Source organism: Rana temporaria, chromosome 13 (assembly GCF_905171775.1).
Source record: "Rana temporaria chromosome 13, aRanTem1.1, whole genome shotgun sequence".
Lineage (NCBI taxonomy): Eukaryota > Metazoa > Chordata > Amphibia > Anura > Ranidae > Rana > Rana temporaria.
In genome coordinates this window covers 84,198,551-84,218,144 of record NC_053501.1, presented here as the reverse complement: position 1 = coordinate 84,218,144, position 19,594 = coordinate 84,198,551, and positions in this window count along the sequence as shown.

The window sequence follows — 19,594 nt, the reverse complement described above, 5'->3', positions numbered from 1 at the left end:
TGCAAACTGCAGAGGTCACGGGCAGTACACGCTACATAGCTTTAGGTGCAAACTGCAGAGGACACGGGCAGTACACACCAAGTAGCTTTAGGTGCAAACTGCAGAGGACACGGGCAGTACACACCAAGTAGCTTTAGGTGCAAACTGCAGAGGACACGGGCAGTACACACCAAGTAGCTTTAGGTGCAAACTGCAGAGGACACAGGCAGTGCACACCAAGTAACTTTAGGTGTATACTGCAGAGGACATGGGCAGTACACACCAAGTAGCTTTAGGTGCAAACTGCAGAGGACACAGGCAGTACACACTGTAACGGTATGACCCGTGACAACCAGAGACTTTTGAAGGATGGGGGGTACTCCTGTGCCAGCGTCACTAATGACTCTTGGGTCTAGGGTTACCCTGTGCCATTTTTGGGCATAGGGTGACTGGGAAATATTAATTATAAATTACATGAGATGGGACATTACTGTTAATTCATGTATTGCAGGAGATCTGGACATATTATAGGTGATTTCATTCTGACATATTATAGGTGATTTCATTCTGACCCCCCACCAGGTCAGTAAGAGTGTCTCCTTCAATGTGAGGACACATGCTTTTGAGGTGTTAATTGGGTCTGCTCCAAGACCTTTCATTATGTATGCTAATAACACTGTTTGTGTGAAGATGCTATTGATGATAGATATGTGTTTTGAGTTAGCAGTCTAAGGGTCAGAAGTATCCTTTCAGGGGTAGGGAATTAGCATGTCAATTATGTTTAGTAAAGGAATGTGTATTATGCAGGTGAATCACTTATTGTCAGAGACGGAATGTCTGGGGGATTAATTAACTCAACTGAATGTCATTGTCTAAGAGAAGATGTATTGAAGCCCCCCCATTGTGTGATGTGTGGTTGGAGAGTTACATTGTCCCTATAACATGCCTGTACTGCATAAAAAACTGAGAGCTAACCATTAAAGATCATTCATACATTTTGACTCAGAGAACGGAGCTTGTCTCGTTTATTCTGGGGAAATCCATATTGATCGTGTCTGGTAGATAGTTGGAGTGTCAGATAAGCTGTCGTGGTTGATGGAATGGGAATATCGTAAACGGTGGTGACCGTTACACACACCAAGTAGCTTTAGGTGCAAACTGCAGAGGACACGGGCAGTACACACCAAGTTCCTTTAGGTGCAAACTGTATAGAACACAGGCAGTACACACCACATAGCTTTAGGTGCAAACTGTAAAGGACACAGGTATTACACATCAAGTAGCTTTAGGTGCAAACTGCAGAGGACACGGGTATTACACACCAAGTAGCTTAAGGTGTAAACTGCAGAGGACACGGGCAGTACACACCAAGTACCTTTAGGTGCAAACTACAGAGGACACGGGCAGTACACACCAAGTAGCTTTAGGTGCAAACTGCAGAGGACACGAGCAGTACACACTACGTAGCTTTAGGTGCAAACTGCAGAGGACACGGGCAGTACACACCAAGTAGCTTTAGGTGCAAACTGCAGAGGACACAGGCAGTACACACCAAGCAGCTTTAGGTGCAAACTGTATAGGACACGGGCAGTACACACTACGTAGCTTTAGGTGCAATCTGCAGAGGACATGGGCAGTACACACCAAGTAGCTTTAGGTGCAAACTGAAGAGGACAAAGGCAGTACACACTACGTAGCTTTAGGTGCAATCTGCAGACGACACGGGCAGTACACACCAAGTAGCTTTAGGTGCAAACTGCAGAGGACACGGGCAGTACACACCAAGTAGCTTTAGGTGCAAACTGCAGAGGACACGGGCAGTGCACACCAAGTTCCTTTAGGTGCAAACTGTATAGAACACAGGCAGTACACACCACATAGCTTTAGGTGCAAACTGCAAAGGACACAGGTATTACACATCAAGTAGCTTTAGGTGCAAACTGCAGAGGACACGGGTATTACACACCAAGTAGCTTTAGGTGTAAACTGCAGAGGACACGGGCAGTACACACCAAGTAGTTTTAGGTGCAAACTACAGAGGACACAGGCAGTGCACACCAAGTAGCTTTAGGTACAAACTGCAGAGGACAAAGGCAGTACACACTACGTAGCTTTAGGTGCAAACTGCAGAGGACACGGGCAGTACACACCAAGTAGCTTTAGGTTCAAACTGCAGAGGACATGGCAATACACACCAAGTAGCTTTAGGTGCAAACTGTATAGGACATGTGCAGTACACACCATGTAGCTTTAGGTGCAAACTGCAGAGGACACGGGCAGTACACACAAAGTAGCTTTAGGTGCAAACTGCAGAGGACACGGGCAGTACACACCAAGTAGCTTTAGGTGCAAACTGCAGAGGACACGAGCAGTACACACTACGTAGCTTTAGGTGCAAACTGCAGAGGACACGGGCAGTACACACCAAGTAGCTTTAGGTGCAAACTGCAGAGGACACAGGCAGTACACACCAAGCAGCTTTAGGTGCAAACTGTATAGGACACGGGCAGTACACACCAAGTAGCTTTAAGTGCAAACTGCAGAGGACACAGACAGTATACACCAAGTCGCTTTAGGTGGAAACTGCAGAGGACACGGGCAGTACACACCAAGTAGCTTTATGTGCAATCTGCAGAGGACATGCGCAGTACACACCAAGTAGCTTTAGGTGCAAACTGCAGAGGACACGGGCAGTACACACCAAGTAGCTTTAGGGGCAAACTGCAGAGGACAAAGGCAGTACACACTACGTAGCTTTAGGTGCAATCTGCAGAGGACACGGGCAGTACACACCAAGTAGCTTTAGGTGCAAACTGCAGAGGACACAGTCAGTACACACTGTAACGGAATGACCCGTGACAACCAGAGACTTTTGAAGGATGGGGGGTACACCTGTGCCAGCGTCACTAATGACTCTTGGGTCTAGGGTTACCCTGTGCCCTTTCTGGGCATAGGGTGACTGGGAAATATTAATTATATATTACATGAGATGGGACATTACTGTTAATTCATGTATTGCAGGAGATCTGGACATATTACAGGTGATTTAATTCTGACATATTATAGGTGATTTCAATCTTACCCCCCACCAGGTCAGTAAGAGTGTCTCCTTCAATGTGAGGACACATGCTTTTGAGGTGTTAATTGAGTCTGCTCCAAGACCTTTCATTATATATGCTAATAACACTGTTTGTGTGAAGATGCTATTGATGATAGATATGTGTTGTGAGTTAGCAGTCTAAGGGTCAGATGTATCCTTTCAGGGGTAGGGAATTAGCATGTCAATTATGTTTAGTAAAGGAATGTGTATTATGCAGGTGAATCACTTATTGTCAGAGACGGAATGTCTGGGGGATTAATTAACTCAAGTGAATGTCATTGTCTAAGAGAAGGTGTATTGAAGCCCCCCCATTGTGTGATGTGTGGTTGGAGAGTTACATTGTCCCTATAACATGCCTGTACTGCATAAAAAACTGAGAGCTAACCATTAAAGATCATTCATACATTTTGACCCAGAGAACGGAGCTTGTCTCGTTTATTCTGGGGAAATCCATATTGATCGTGTCTGTTGGATAGTTGGAGTGTCAGATAAGCTGTCGTGGTTGATGGAATGGGAATATCGTAAACGGTGGTGACCGTTACACACACCAAGTAGCTTTAGGTGCAAACTGCAGAGGACATGGGCAGTACACACCAAGTTCCTTTAGGTGCAAACTGTATAGGACACAGGCAGTACACACCACATAGCTTTAGGTGCAAACTGCAGAGGACACAGGTATTACACATCAAGTAGCTTTAGGTGCAAACTGCAGAGGACACGGGTATTACAGACCAAGTAGCTTTAGGTGTAAACTGCAGAGGACACGGGCAGTACACACCAAGTAGCTTTAGGTGCAAACTACAGAGGACACGGGCAGTACACACAAAGTAGCTTTAGGTACAAACTGCAGAGGACAAAGGCAGTACACACTAAGTAGCTTTAGGTGCAAACTGCAGAGGACACGGGCAGTACACACCAAGAAGCTTTAGGTGCAAACTGCAAAGGACATGGCAGTACACACCAAGTAGCTTTAGGTGCAAACTGTATAGGACATGGGCAGTACACACCATGTAGCTTTAAGTGCAAACTGCAGTGGACACGGGCAGTACACATCAAGTAGCTTTAGGTGCAAACTGCAGAGGACACGGGCAGTACACACCAAGCAGCTTTAGGTGCAAACTGTATAGGACACGGGCAGTACACACCAAGTATCTTTAGGTGCAAACTGCAGAGGACACAGGCAGTACACACCAAGTAGCTTTAGGTGCAAACTGCAGAGGACATGGACAGTACACACCAAGTAGCTTTAGGTGCAAACTGCAGAGGACACGGGCAGTACACACCAAGTAGCTTGATGTGCAAACTGCAGAGGACATGCGCAGTACACACCAAGTAGCTTTAGGTGCAAACTGCAGAGGACACGGGCAGTACACACCAAGTAGCTTTAGGTGCAAACTGAAGAGGACAAAGGCAGTACACACTACGTAGCTTTAGGTGCAATCTGCAGAGGACACATGCAGTACACACCAAGTAGCTTTAGGTGCAAACTGCAGAGGACACGGGCAGTACACACCAAGTAGCTTTAGGTGCAAACTGCAGAGGACACAGGCAGTACACACCAAGCAGCTTTAGGTGCAAACTGTATAGGACACGGGCAGTACACACCAAGGACACATGTATTACACATCAAGCAGCTTTAGGTGCAAACTGCAGAGGACACGGGTATTACACACCAAGTAGCTTTAGGTGTAAACTGCAGAGGACACAGGCAGTACACACCAAGTAGCTTTAGGTGCAAACTACAGAGGACACGGGCAGTACACACCAAGTAGCTTTAGGTACAAACTGCAGAGGACAAAGGCAGTACACACTACATAGCTTTAGGTGCAAACTGCAGAGGACACGGGCAGTACACACCAAGTAGCTTTAGGTGCAAACTGCTGAGGACATGGCAGTACACACCAAGTAGCTTTAGGTGCAAACTGTATAGGACATGGGCAGTACACACCATGTAGCTTTAGGTGAAAACTGCAGAGGACACGGGCAGTACACACCAAGTAGCTTTAGGTGCAAACTGCAGAGGACACGGGCAGTACACACCAAGTAGCTTTAGGTGCAAACTGCAGAGGACACGGGCAGTACACACCAAGTAGCTTTAGGTGCAAACTGCAGAGGACACGAGCCGTACACACTACGTAGCTTTAGGTGCAAACTGCAGAGGACACGGGCAGTACACACCAAGTAGCTTTAGGTGCAAACTGCAGAGGACACAGGCAGTACACAACAAGCAGCTTTAGGTGCAAACTGTATAGGACACGGGCAGTACACACCAAGTAGCTTTAGGTGCAAACTGCAGAGGACATGGACAGTACACACCAAGTAGCTTTAGGTGCAAACTGCAGAGGACACGGGCAGTACACACCAAGTAGCTTTATGTGCAAACTGCAGAGGACATGCACAGTACACACCAAGTAGCTTTAGGTGCAAACTGCAGAGGACACGAGCAGTATACACCAAGTAGCTTTAGGGGCAAACTGCAAAGGACAATAGCAGTACACACCAAGTAGCTTTAGGTGCAAACTGCAGAGGACACGGGCAGTACACACCAAGTAGCTTTAGGTGCAAACTGCAGAGGACACGGGCAGTACACACCAAGTAGCTTTAGGTGCAAACTGAAGAGGACAAAGGCAGTACACACTACGTAGCTTTAAGTGCAATCTGCAGAGGACACAGGCAGTACACACCAAGTAGCTTTAGGTGCAAACTGCAGAGGACACGGGCAGTACACACCAAGTAGCTTTAGGTGCAAACTGCAGAGGACACAGGTATTACACATCAAGTAGCGTTAGGTGCAAACTGCAGAGGACACGGGTATTACACACCAAGTAGCATTAGGTATAAACTGCATAGGACACGGGCAGTACACACCAAGTAGCTTTAGGTGCAAACTGCAGAGGACACGGGCAGTACACACCAAGTAGCTTTAGGTGCAAACTGCAGAGGACAAAGGCAGTACACACTACGTAGCTTTAGGTGCAAACTGCGGAGGACACGGGCAGTACACACCAAGTAGCTTTAGGTGCAAACTGCAGAGGACACGGCAGTACACACCAAATAGCTTTAGGTGCAAACTGTATAGGACATGGGCAGTACACACCAAGTAGCTTTGGGTGCAAACTGCAGAGGACACGGGCAGTACACACCAAGTAGCTTTAGGTGCAAACTGCACAGGACAGGGGAGTACACACTACATAGCTTTGGGTGCAAACTGCAGAGGACACGGGCAGTACACACCAAGTAGCTTTAGGTGCAAACTGCACAGGACAGGGGAGTACACACCAAGTAGCTTTAGGTGCAAACTGCAGATGACACGGGCAGTACACACCAAGTAGCTTTAGGTGCAAACTGCAGAGGACACGGGCAGCACATACCAAGTAGCTTTAGGTGCAAACTGCAGAGGACACGGGCAGTACACACCAAGTAGCTTTAGATGCAATCTGCAGAGGACATGGGCAGTACACACCAAGTAGCTTTAGGTTCAAACTGCAGAGGACAAAGGCAATACACACTACGTAGCTTTAGGTGCAATCTGCAGAGGACATGGGCAGTACACACCAAGTAGCTTTAGGTGCAAACTGTATAGGACATGGGCAGTGCACACCACATAGCTTTAGGTGCAAACTGCAGAGGACACAGGCAGTACACACCAAGTAGCTTTAGGTGCAAACTGCAGAGACCACGGGCAGTACACACCAAGTAGGTTTAGGTGCAAACTGTATAGGACACGGGCAGTACACACCAAGTAGCTTTAGGTGCAAACTGCAGAGGTCACGGGCAGTACACGCTACGTAGCTTTAGGTGCAAACTGCAGAGGACACGGGCAGTACACACCAAGTAGCTTTAGGTGCAAACTGCAGAGGACACAGGCAGTACACACCAAGTAGCTTTAGGTGCAAACTGCAGAGGACACGGGCAGTACACACCAAGTAGCTTTAGGTGCAAACTGCAGAGGACACGGGCAGTACACACCAAGTAGCTTTAGGTGCAAACTGAAGAGGACAAAGGCAGTACACACTACGTAGCTTTAAGTGCAATCTGCAGAGGACACAGGCAGTACACACCAAGTAGCTTTAGGTGCAAACTGCAGAGGACACGGCAGTACACACCAAATAGCTTTAGGTGCAAACTGTATAGGACATGGGCAGTACACACCAAGTAGCTTTAGGTGCAAACTATATAGGACACGTGCAGTACACACCACGTAAATTTAGGTACAAACTGCAGAGGACACAGGCAGTACACACTACATAGCTTTGGGTGCAAACTGCAGAGGACACGGGCAGTACACATCAAGTAGCTTTAGGTGCAAACTGCACAGGACAGGGGAGTACACACCAAGTAGCTTTAGGTGCAAACTGCAGAGGACACGGGCGGTACACACCAAGTTCCTTTAGGTGCAAACTGTATAGGACACGGGCAGTACACACCACGTAGCTTTAGGTGCACATTGCAGAGGAAACAGGTATTACACACCAAGTAGCTTTAGGTGCAAACTGCAGAGGACACGGGTATTACACACCAAGTAGCTTTAGGTGTAAACTGCAGAGGACACGGGCAGTACACACCAAGTAGCTTTAGGTGCAAACTGCAGAGGACAAAGGCAGTACACACTACGTAGCTTTAGGTGCAAACTGTGGAGGACGCGGGCAGTACACACCAAGTAGCTTTAGGTGCAAACTGCAGAGGACACGGCAGTACACACCTGTAATGGTCACCACCATTTACGACCTTCCATCCCAGTCACGACAGCTTATCGACACTCCAACCAACAGGACCCGATCCCATTTCATTTGCCCAGAATCAAGACGAGACACGCAGCTCTGTACTTGTTCCAAATGTAATGATTTCTTTAATGATTTCTTCTCAGCTTTTTATATAGTACAACAGGTCATAGAATTTACAGGAACAATCAAACTGTCCCCCCCCCCATCACACACTAAGGCCCCATACACACGAGAGAATTTATCCGCGGATACGGTCCAGCGGACCGTTTCCACGGATAAATCCTCTCAAAGATTTCCGCAGATTTCACACCATCGCATTGAAATCCGCGCGGAAATCCTCTGGCGATGACGTGTCGCGCCGTCGCCGCGATTATGACGCGACGCTGTCATATAAGGAATTCCACGCATGCGTCAAATCATTACGACGCGTGCGGGGAATCCCTTTGGACGGATGGATCCGGTGAGTCTGTACAGACGAGCGGATCCATCCGTTGGAATGGATTCCAGCAGATGGATTTGTTGTGCATGTCAGCAAATATCCGATCTGCTGGAATCCATCCCAGAGGAGATTTCTCCGCGGAAACAGATCCGCTGGCGTGTACACACCATAAGATCTATCCGCAGAAACCCATTTGCTGGGATTTATCTGCGGATGGATTCTATCGTGTGTATGGGGCCTTAGGCTAATTACTAAACATTCTTTAATTAATAACAACAAAACCTTCACCCACTCCGTCTCCTAGGCAGACGTTTCGTCTCCGCATACAGAGACAGTGTTATCACACATAAACAGTTTTTAGCATGCATAATTATAGTTCTGAGAGCAGACCTGGGATTAACACCTGTCCATTACAACACCTTTATACAAGGACAATGGACTGTCTCCCAGGCCCTGACGCAATTAGCATGTCACTAGACTGAGTCATAGAATATTGACTGGTTGGGGTCACAATTAACCAACATCTTGTAGTCTCTCAAGATCCTGCAATATGAACTGTCCGTGATGTCAAATCTCATGTAATACATGAATTATGATTCACTTGCCACTCCATGCCCAAAGGGCACAGAGTGGACTCAGACCCAAGAGTTATCAGTGACGCTGACACAGGAGTATCCCCCATCCTCACAAAGTCTTTGGGTGTCACAGGTCATTCCGTTACATCTCTCCCCTTTCGGTGGGAGACTGACACAGGAGGAGACCCCGAACGGGTTGACTCCGAAGTCAGTCAGTAGATCCAGTCCTCCAATGCTGGTATCCATACCGTACCCCAAATAAATGGCTCCAAACAGAGCATTACTCACCCTGCCAACCTCTGTCTCTCTCAGAGAACCTGCCTGCCGCTGGGGAGAGGCCTGGACTGGCCCTTCTCCCTGGAGTCCTTTCAGCCGCTGGAGAGAAGACAGGGTGACTGGGCTCAGTCCATCATGTGGTTGGGGATCTGGGCCAAATGGTCACCATTCCTGGGGTATTCCAGTGGAGACTGAAGTCCCATCCACTGGTAGTAGAAAATCCCCTGATGCTTGCAAAGCAAAGCCGACATCCCCCTGTCTCTGTGACGCACCATTTTCTGGGGTTGTGTCAGTGGAGACCACAGTCCCATCCACTTCCCCAGGAACTCCCTCTTCTGCTAGGTGAGAGCAGAGACTTGTGGCACTCTGCTCCGTTGCCAGCCCTTCTACTGGGTCGCTTTGAGTGGAGACCACAGTCCCATCCACTCCCACAGGAACTCCCTCTCCTGCTAGGTGAGAGCAGAGGCTGGTGGCGCTCTGCTCTGTTGCCAGCTCTTCCGCTGGGTCGCTTTGAGGGGAGACCACAGTCCCATCCCCCGATGTCAGCTCAAGTTGCAGCCGTGTGCCGCAGCCAGTATCATCCTGCCCTGCTGCCAGGGATTCAGCTGGGGGTAAATGCTTTACCACCACAGCTTGTTGCTGGGGAGAGGGGCCAATTGCCCCGGCTCCCTGGAACTCCACTTCCATGGTGACTGGCATCTGTACCTCTCCCCTCTCTTCAGTTGGTGCTGCTGTGACTTCTGCTGCTGCAGCACCTCTTTGCTCTAGCCAAGTGGCATCCACAGCCGCTATAACCCGGTCTATGATCTCCGGTGGAGGATTAGGTCCATACTGTGCCAGTCCACGTCTAACAGCCCGGTCCCAAAACTCTTCATCGGGTGTCCTGTCTGTTATGCTGGGCCTCTCAGCTCTATCCATTTCGACAAGTTGTGCGATAATGTCCCTTCTCTTATGGTTGCTGGCCGATCTGCCCCGGCTCTCCAGTAAGTCCTTGAGGGAAGAGAGCTTCAGCCGCTCATACAGCGTCTCCATCGTCCTGTGTCCTTGTAGCCGTCCTTTAAGCGATGGAATTATCCCACCGCTGCCACCACTGTAACGGTCACCACCGTTTACGACCTTCCATCCCAGTCATGACAGCTTATCGACACTCCAACCAACAGGACCAGATCCCATTTCATTTGCCCAGAATCAAGACGAGACACGCAGCTCTGTACTTGTTCCAAATGTAATGATTTATTTAATGATTTCTTCTCAGCTTTTTATATAGTACAACAGGTCATAGAATTTAAAGGAACAATCAAACTGTCCCCCCCCCTCATCACACACTAAGGCTAATTACTAAACATTCTTTAATTAATAACAACAAAACCTTCACCCACTCCGTCTCCTAGGCAGACGTTTCGTCTCCGCATACAGAGACAGTGTTATCACACATAAACAGTTTTTAGCATGCATAATTATAGTTCTGAGAGCAGACCTGGGATTAACACCTGTCCATTACAACACCTTTATACAAGGACAATGGACTGTCTCCCAGGCCCTGACGCAATTAGCATGTCACTAGACTGAGTCATAGAATATTGACTGGTTGGGGTCACAATTAACCAACATCTTGTAGTCTCTCAAGATCCTGCAATATGAACTGTCTGTGATGTCAAATCTCATGTAATACATGAAATATGATTCACTTGCCACTCCATGCCCAAAGGGCACAGAGTGGACTCAGACCCAAGAGTTATCAGTGACGCAGACACAGGAGTATCCCCCATCCTCACAAAGTCTTTGGGTGTCACGGGTCATTCCGTTACAACACCAAATAGCTTTAGGTGCAAACTGTATAGGACATGGGCAGTACACACCAAGTAGCTTTAGGTGCAAACTATATAGGACACGTGCAGTACACACCACGTAAATTTAGGTGCAAACTGCAGAGGACACAGGCAGTACACACCAAGTAGCTTTAGGTGCAAACTGCAGAGGACACAGGCAGTACACACCAAGTAACTTTAGGTGTATACTGCAGAGGACATGGGCAGTACACACCAAGTAGCTTTAGGTGCAAACTGCAGAGGACACGGGCAGTACACACTGTAACAGAATGACCCGTGACAACCAGAGACTTTTGAAGGATGGGGGGTACTCGTGTGCCAGCGTCACTAATGACTCTTGGGTCTAGGGTTACCCTGTGCCCTTTTTGGGCATAGGGTGACTGGGAAATATTAATTATAAATTACATGAGATGGGACATTACTGTTAATTCATGTATTGCAGGAGATCTGGACATATTACAGGTGATTTCATTCTGACATATTATAGGTGATTTCATTCTGACCCTCCACCAGGTCAATAAGAGTGTCTCCTTCAATGTGAGGACACATGATTTTTAGGTGTTAATTGGGTCTGCTCCAAGACCTTTCATTATGTATGCTAATAACACTGTTTGTGTGAAGATGCTATTGATGATAGATATGTGTTGTGAGTTAGCAGTCTAAGGGTCAGATGTATCCTTTCAGGGGTAGGGAATTAGCATGTCAATTATGTTTAGTAAAGGAATGTGTATTATGCAGGTGAATCACTTATTGTCAGAGACGGAGGGCCAGATCCTCAGCCAGCGGTGCAAATTTAGTTTGTCCTAACTTATGTCATTTAAGTTACGTTGCCCTAAGTTGGTGTCGTAAGTGCCGTATCCACAGCGCATTTGCGTCTAAATTTGCGCCAGCGTAACTTAAATTCAGAGGCGTAAGGCGGGGTTTTTGCAAGTGGGAAGGAAGTGGGCGTGCTTCATTGTAATGAGCCGTGACCCCATGCAAATGAGGCGCCGGCCGTACTGCGCATGCGCGCACGAATCGGGACCTCACTGGGCATGTGCAGAACTGGTCTCGGCGCAATCAGTGAGATAGGTAAAAGGCCAAGTGTACTTAGTTTGAGGATCGCCCTGTGTGTAAAAAGCACCACACACACACACTTCCCTTGCAAAAGTATATCCCATTGTTCCCCTTCCATGAGCAATTTGCTTCTGCTCTGTTTGTTTGTGTGTTGGTAAGTTGTGTTTGTCAGAAAAGTGTTTGAGGAGTTGGAGAGTCTAGTTGTTGTTTGTTTTTGAGAAGTGTCTTTATTTAATTTGTTTGTTATTGTTTTTGCTGATTGTTTTTTGGTGTTTGTTTTTTGTTTGTTTGTTGGTGCGTGTTTGTTTTTGAGAAGTGTCTTTATTTAATTTGTTTGTTATTGTTTTTGCTGATTGTTTTTTGGTGTTTGTTTTTTGTTTGTTTGTTGGTGCGTGTTTGTTTTTGAATTACTATTAGCTGTGTCCTTGTGTGTTTAGATTTTGTTTAGTTTTTTGTGGTATATATTTTTGTCAGGTTTTTGGGTGTGTATTGTAGATTGTTTGTCGGGTGTGTTTGTTGTTGCTGGGTGGTGTATGTGATGCCCCCCAAACGCAGGAAGCTTAATTTCACCCTGGGAGAGAAGCAAATTCTTGCTCGGGGCATTGTGAAATATGGGCGATTTCTGCATGGCCCTGAGAGCCAGAACACCACCCCGGCCAGGAGGAGGCAGCTTATAAAAAAAATCACCGACCAGATCAATGCGGCGGGGGGGGGGGGGGGTCTAGGACCCCCTCTGGCATACAGAAAAAAATAAATGATCTGAGAAGCGTCGTCCGGAATAAGATGGCAAGGATCGACGCCCATACCAGGGGCACTGGAGGAGGGGGACCCTGCCCAGTCAGACTGACGGAGGAGGAATGGGCAGTGGCCCAGTGTTTCCACCCACAGCAGGTGGTGGGCCTGCCTGGCTATACGTCAGATGTTCCTAGGAGGACAGGTAGGTTTTTTTGTTTATTCTCTGTTGATTAGCATGTGTGGGTGGGGGAAGGGAAAATGTGCCAAGTGTGTGGTTCCTCAAACATGTGATTGTTTTGTGTCCTCCACAGATGGCCAGGAGGTTGCAGGACAGGAGGTTACACGCCAGGAGGTTACACGCCAGGAGGTTACACGCCAGGAGGTTGCAGGCCAGGAGGTTGCAGGCCCATCGGGCCAGGCTGCAGCACCACCCCCAAGACAGGCTGATGATGAGTCCCAAGAAGGGCAGGATTCCCCAGGGGAGGGGATTGGCCAAACCTCCACTCATGAGGAGGTTGAGGGGGAGGAGGTTGAGGGGGAGGAGGATTAGTGGGAGGAGGATGATGAGGGGGAGGAGGAGGAAAATATGCAGATTGGCCGGGAAGTCCTCCTGGCCACTGATATGATGACCTTTGAGTCTTCCCCTGAGGCTACCCCTGAGGCTGGCACCAGTCAGGCCACCATCAGGGGTAGCCCCTCCCACTTCTCCCCCAACAGGCCTCCAGTCACCAGGGTCACTCTCTCCCCTCCTCCAGGCCCGCAAGACTCAGCGGCAGCCAGGGGGCCAACCCAGGAGACCGTGGCTGTGGGCGAGCGTCTGTCGGCCAGTGTGGTGAAGGACAATGCCCGGCAGACCCGCACTCTTGGAAAAATACTGGAAAAACTTACGCAGATGGAGCACAGCCAGGGTGAAATGATGGAGGCACTCGGTGATGTGGCCACCAACTCAACGGCGGTCATTACATGTTTGAACGACATACAGACCGCCACAACACGCGTGGCCCATGAGCTGAGTGCCCTGACCCAGGCTGTGCAGGACAATACAAGGTCTGGCCAGGCCAATGCGGCTGCCCTCACTGCCTGTCTCACTCGCATTGCAGGGGCCATGGAGGGCAGGCCAGCAGGGGCGGCTCCTCCTTCCCCAGCTCACCCCCCCAGGAGGCTCCTCCTTCCCCAGCTCACCCCCCCAGGAGGCTCCTCCTTCCCCAGCTCACCCCCCCCAGGAGGCTCCTCCTTCCCCAGCTCACCCCCCCCCAATGGACATCCTCCGCGACGGCGTGGCCGTGGCCGTGCCCGTGGCCGTGGCCGTGCCCCTGCCCGTGCCCCTGCCCGTGCCCCTGCCCAGCCAAGGCGTAGCAATCGCCGCCGCTAATTAATTTGCTGGGATACTTTTGTTTTTTGGTTTATGCTTTTTTTTTTGTATTATTTAATTTGGTCTTCTGTACTTATGATTTGATTTATGTGTGTGAATGATGTGTGAATGTGGGGGGTGGCATTCCTGAGAAATTAAGGGTGTCACCCTCAGTTTTGGTGGAGAAGGGATCCCCAGGACCAGGGAGAAGTGCAATCCCAGGTTCCTGAATGGTGTATGAATGCACAATGACATAATTGGAGCCGTGGCGTGGCGTTACTGCTCCCAAGTCCCAAAGGGGGGGGGGGGGACTTGGATCTAATCCAATTCGATGTGCATGTGATGTGTCTGTGCTAGGAACCACAGTGGTGTGCATTCATGCATTATCATTGTGACTTTATTGATGTGCATTTACAGGGAAAAGATACATTCTTATTGTGACATTAATCATGTACGTTTACTGGGAAAAAATGCCTTCTGCAAGGCGTCTCCTGGCTGCTGTGCCCTCAGCAGACCAGGTAGAGTTGGTTGGGGGGGTATTGCCTGGGTCAGGGGTCAGGTCATCACATAAGTCAATATGCAGTCCCCTTCTGAGGGCAAAGTTGTGGAGTATACAACATGCCCCAATTATTTGGCACACAAAGTCAGGGGAATACAGCAGTGTACCCCCAGACTTATCCAGGCATCTGAAGCGGGACTTCATAAGCCCAAAGGTCCGTTCAACCACTCCCCGGGTACGTATGTGCGCCTGGTTGTAGCGTTGCTCTCCTGGGGTTTGGGGGTTCCTGAATGGGGTCATTAGATGAGGTCCGAAGGCATATCCTGATATTAGTCATGCATGTGCCCCTTGTGATGTCAGCATCATGGGGGGGACATACCTGACACACATGTCACTCACCAATCAGCCAGCTGTCTCCATACATGTTCTGGTCCAAATCTCTGGAGATCTGGGTCTGCCGGTAAATATAACTATCATGGCAGGATCCCGGAAATTTAGCACAGACGTGCCAGATGAGGCCATGGGCATCTACGATCACTTGCACATTGATGGAATGCCAGCCTTTACGATTCCGGAACATGTGCTCAGTATCATGGGGTGGTTGTAGTGCCACATGGGTACAATCAATGGCCCCGATGGTGCGTGGAAATCTGGCAATGTGATAAAAGTCTGTCATGGTCTTTAAACGCTGATCCTCCTGGGTGGGTTTTTGAAACTGATTTCCCATGCGCCGCAGGATTGCAGGGACCACTTGGTGCACACACCTGCTGATGGAGGATTGTGCCATCCCAGCCACGCCTCCACTTGTGCGTTGGAATGAGCCAGTGGCAAGAAAATGCAAAGTTGCCAGTACTTTGGTGAGTGGCTGCAGTGCATGGGAGCGTTGTGTTGGGCTGGTAAGATCATCCTGAAGTATTGTTGTTAATTCCAGGATGGCCTCACGGGTAAATCTGTAGTTGCGGAATACTTCAGAAGCAGGCATGCCAAACAAATCTTGGCGTGGGCGGTATACCCTCTCCTGTGCCCTCCTCCTCCTCCTCTGTGCCCTCCTCCTTCTTTGTGCCTCTATAGACACTAATGCAGCTAGTATCATTGATGGTCCTGGCATTTTGGCAGAGAGATTTTAGTCCTGAAAGTGTGTGTGTGCTGAGCTCTTCCTGAATGGTGTTGCTTCAGCAGACATTCAGGCGGCATGTGTAAAATTAGGGCTGCTTTTATAAAGTGTAAATTCCCACCAGGAAACTAACAGGTGCACACAGGGCGTAATCTACGGCGCACACACTTAATTCTGTGGATCGCCCTATCTCCCTCATTTGCATCTTTGCCTATCAAATAAAGCGGCGTGCCTAGCGTAATTTGCGCCCGAGAATGCGCCGGTGTAATTTTTTTAGGTAGGACGGAAAAGCCGGAATTTCAGACGCTTCTCGTTTTGAGGATCGGGCGCAAAGGTACACTCCGTGTAAAATTAGAAAAATCGAGTTAAGTCGGCGTATCTCTTTTGTGGATCTGGCCCGGAATGTCTGGGGGATTAATTAACTCAACTGAATGTCATTGTCTAAGAGAAGGTGTATTGAAGCCCCCCCATTGTGTGATGTGTGGTTGGAGAGTTACATTGTCCCTGTAACATGACTGTACTGCATAAAAAACTGAGAGCTAACCATTAAAGATCATTCATACATTTTGACTCAGAGAACGGAGCTTGTCTCGTTTATTCTGGGGAAATCCATATTGATCATGTCTGTTGGATAGTTGGAGTGTCAGATAAGCTGTCGTGGTTGATGGAATGGGAGTATCGTAAACGGTGGTGACCGTTACACACACCAAGTAGCTTTAGGTGCAAACTGCAGAGGACAAAGGCAGTACACACTACGTAGCTTTAGGTGCAAACTGCAGAGGACAAAGGCAGTACACACACCATGTAGCTTTAGGTGCACACTGCAGAGGACACAGGCAGTACACCACGTGGGAATACTGCAGCTAGCACAATCACCTGCCTGTCAGAAAATTAAGAAGAGCGGATCTAGCTAAGCTATACAGTGTATAAGTGTATGTATTTGTAGGAGGAGTCGGGAGGTATTTAAACCCACCCTCCTTCCTCCTTCTGGGCGACGGTTTCTTGTGTGCTGTGCTTGGTATCGTCATTTCCGGGCGACCCGTGTGACGTCACTCCCGGGTTTCATCTGTTAGCAGGACGTGAGGCTGCAAGTGGGGACCCCGTGTCTACCTTGTTACTTACAGGATTCAGGAGTTAGCCAGGGGGGCCACAGGCGGGTGGCCTCCTCCATCTGGTCTGTATCGGGCATCTTCAGGCTGGGGAGCTCCCCACTGTATGCACAGACTCTACTTCCGGGTTGTGATGTCAGAGCGCCGACAGGTGCTCTGGGAGTCGCATGCTACCGTTGCTGATGGCTGCATTGAGGGAGGTCTCTTCCCTCAGGATTCAGCAAAGAAGAGTCGCTTCCTCCCTCCTTACCGTTCGGGGGTTCACTCCACTGGCTGCTGTGGCGTTTTTGCAGGGGGAGCGTGTGTTTGCTCTTGGTAGCTGGGGGCGTGGCTGAGTGGTTGTGGGGGTTCCCCAGTCGGGGGGAGGGGCAGTACGAGGTCCGCTCGTTCTTGGAGTAACTTAGGGGGCGGGGCCAGAGCAAGTCTTATGAGTAAAAGGAAAAAAAACGCTTTTCAGCAGGTTTCTGGCAAGGCAATTCTTCCAACAATGATCATACTGTTTTCTGTTTTTTTTCCTAGTGTCTTTAGGAGAGTGAGCATGTTTTTGCAGGTCTGCTGTTTTTGTTTGGAATATTTTCTACTAACAGCTGCTGTTAAGATTTATGATAGATATGTTAAATCCTGCAAGTCTCTCCAGCCTGTACATACACCCCGTACTTCATGTTCAGCTCTGTTATGCACTACTGTCCATGTGTCATCTGTCATGCATCTCCCCCAGTGTCATGATTCTGATTGCTTTTATGTTTTCATGTTTCTCTTGCATCCACACTTCCCATTGCTGTTACGTTTCTCATGGTACCATGGTCTCATGCGACCACGTTTCTCATGCGACCACTGTCACGGAAGGTCCCTGCATCCAGACCAAATGCTTCCTTCATGTACCGCTTTCATCAGTCTGGACATAGATACTCGATTTTAGCTGCCTTGAAACACACAACGAGACGAGACTTGTATGTGTGCTAAGTATGGAGTCTTTAATAGGGCCGAGAATACAGCTTTATATAAGGTACAAGGTATGTTTCAACAATCACAGGAACAATGAAATCTCCACCACCCTTCACACCATGGGGGGCTTCAATCACCTACTTTTAGATAGACACCCTGGCACCGAACCTGACAAGACACATTCCTAGATAATGACATCAGTGGAGGTAATTACTAATTGTAACAGAATGCGTTACCCAGACAGCCTGAAAGGAGACTTCTGACCTTTTTGACTTAATCAGTTACAATACAGTATTGTTATCACACAATAGAAAGGTCTAGGAGCAGACCTAAATTAACACCTCTACAGCCTTACACAATGGACAATTAGTATATCTTCTGAGTCTATTGACCTGGTTGGGGTCAGAATAAAATCACCTGTACTATGTCTCAAGACATCCTGGAATATGAACTGTCAGTATCAGTAATGTCCCATCTCATAGAATTTATGATATCATTTCTTAGTCACCCTATGGCCCTATTGGACATAAGGTGACCCTAGACATAGGAGAATCTGAGTCTGTCACAACCACGTTTCTCATGCGGTCACGTTTCTCATGCGGTCACGTTTCTCATGCGGTCACGTTTCTCATGCGACCACGTTTCTCATGCGACCATGTTTCTCATGCGACCATGTTTCTTGGGCGGTCACGTTTTCTCGGGCGGTCACGTTTCGTCACGTTTCTCGGGCGGTCACGTTTCGTCACGTTTCTCATGCGAATCATGTCCTCATATGTTTACGGCTCTCATGCGAGTCATGTCCTCATGCGATTACGTTTCTCATGCGACTACGTTTCACATGGTAGTTCTCATGCAATTTCGTTTTTCATGCGATTACGTTTCTCGTGCGGTTACGTTTCTCGTGGTAGTTTTTTTTAATGCGTTCACATTTCTCATGGTAGTTCCCATGTGATTACGTTTCGCATGGTAGTTCTCATGCGATTACATTCTCATGGTAGTTGCTCATGCGATTACGTTGCTCATGCGATCACGTTTCTCATGGTTGTTGCTCATGCGATTACGTTTCGCATGGTAGTTCTCATGAGATTACGTTGCTCATTAGATTACGTTTCTCATGGTAGTTGCTCATGCGTTACCTTTCTCATGGTGTATTCCCATGCGATTACGTTTCTCATGGTGTATTCCCATGCGATTACGTTTCCCATGCGATTACGTTTCTCATGGTGTTCTCATGCGATTGCGTTTTCTCATGCGATTGCGTTTTCTCATGCGATCATGTTGCTCATGGTATGTTCTCCTGCATTTACGTTTCTCATGGTATTTTCTCATGCGATTACGTTGCTCATTAGATTACGTTTTGCATGGTAGTTGCTCATGCGTTACCTTTCTCATGGTGTTTTCCCATGCGATTACGTTTCCCATGCGATTACGTTTCCCATGCAATTACATTTCTCATGGTGTTTCTCACGCGATTACGTTTTCTCATGCGATTACGTTTCCCATGCGATTACGTTTCCCATGCGATTACGTTTCTCATGGTGTTTCTCATGCGATTACGTTGTCTCATGCGATTACGTTTTCTCATGCGATTACGTTTCTCATGCGATTATGTTGCTCATGGTATGTTCTCATGCATTTACGTTTCTCATGGTATTTTCTCATGCGATTACGTTTCTCATGGTTTCATGTTCTCATGCAATTTGCGTGGCTCATGCTAGTCATGTTATTGTGTGGTTGCGTTTCATGTTCTCATGCGATCACGTTTGTCAAGCGCACACTTTTCTCTTGCTACTCATGTTCTTGGGTGCTCACGTTGCTCATGGAATTGACATTTTATGCTATTTATGTTCTCAGATTTTTTTC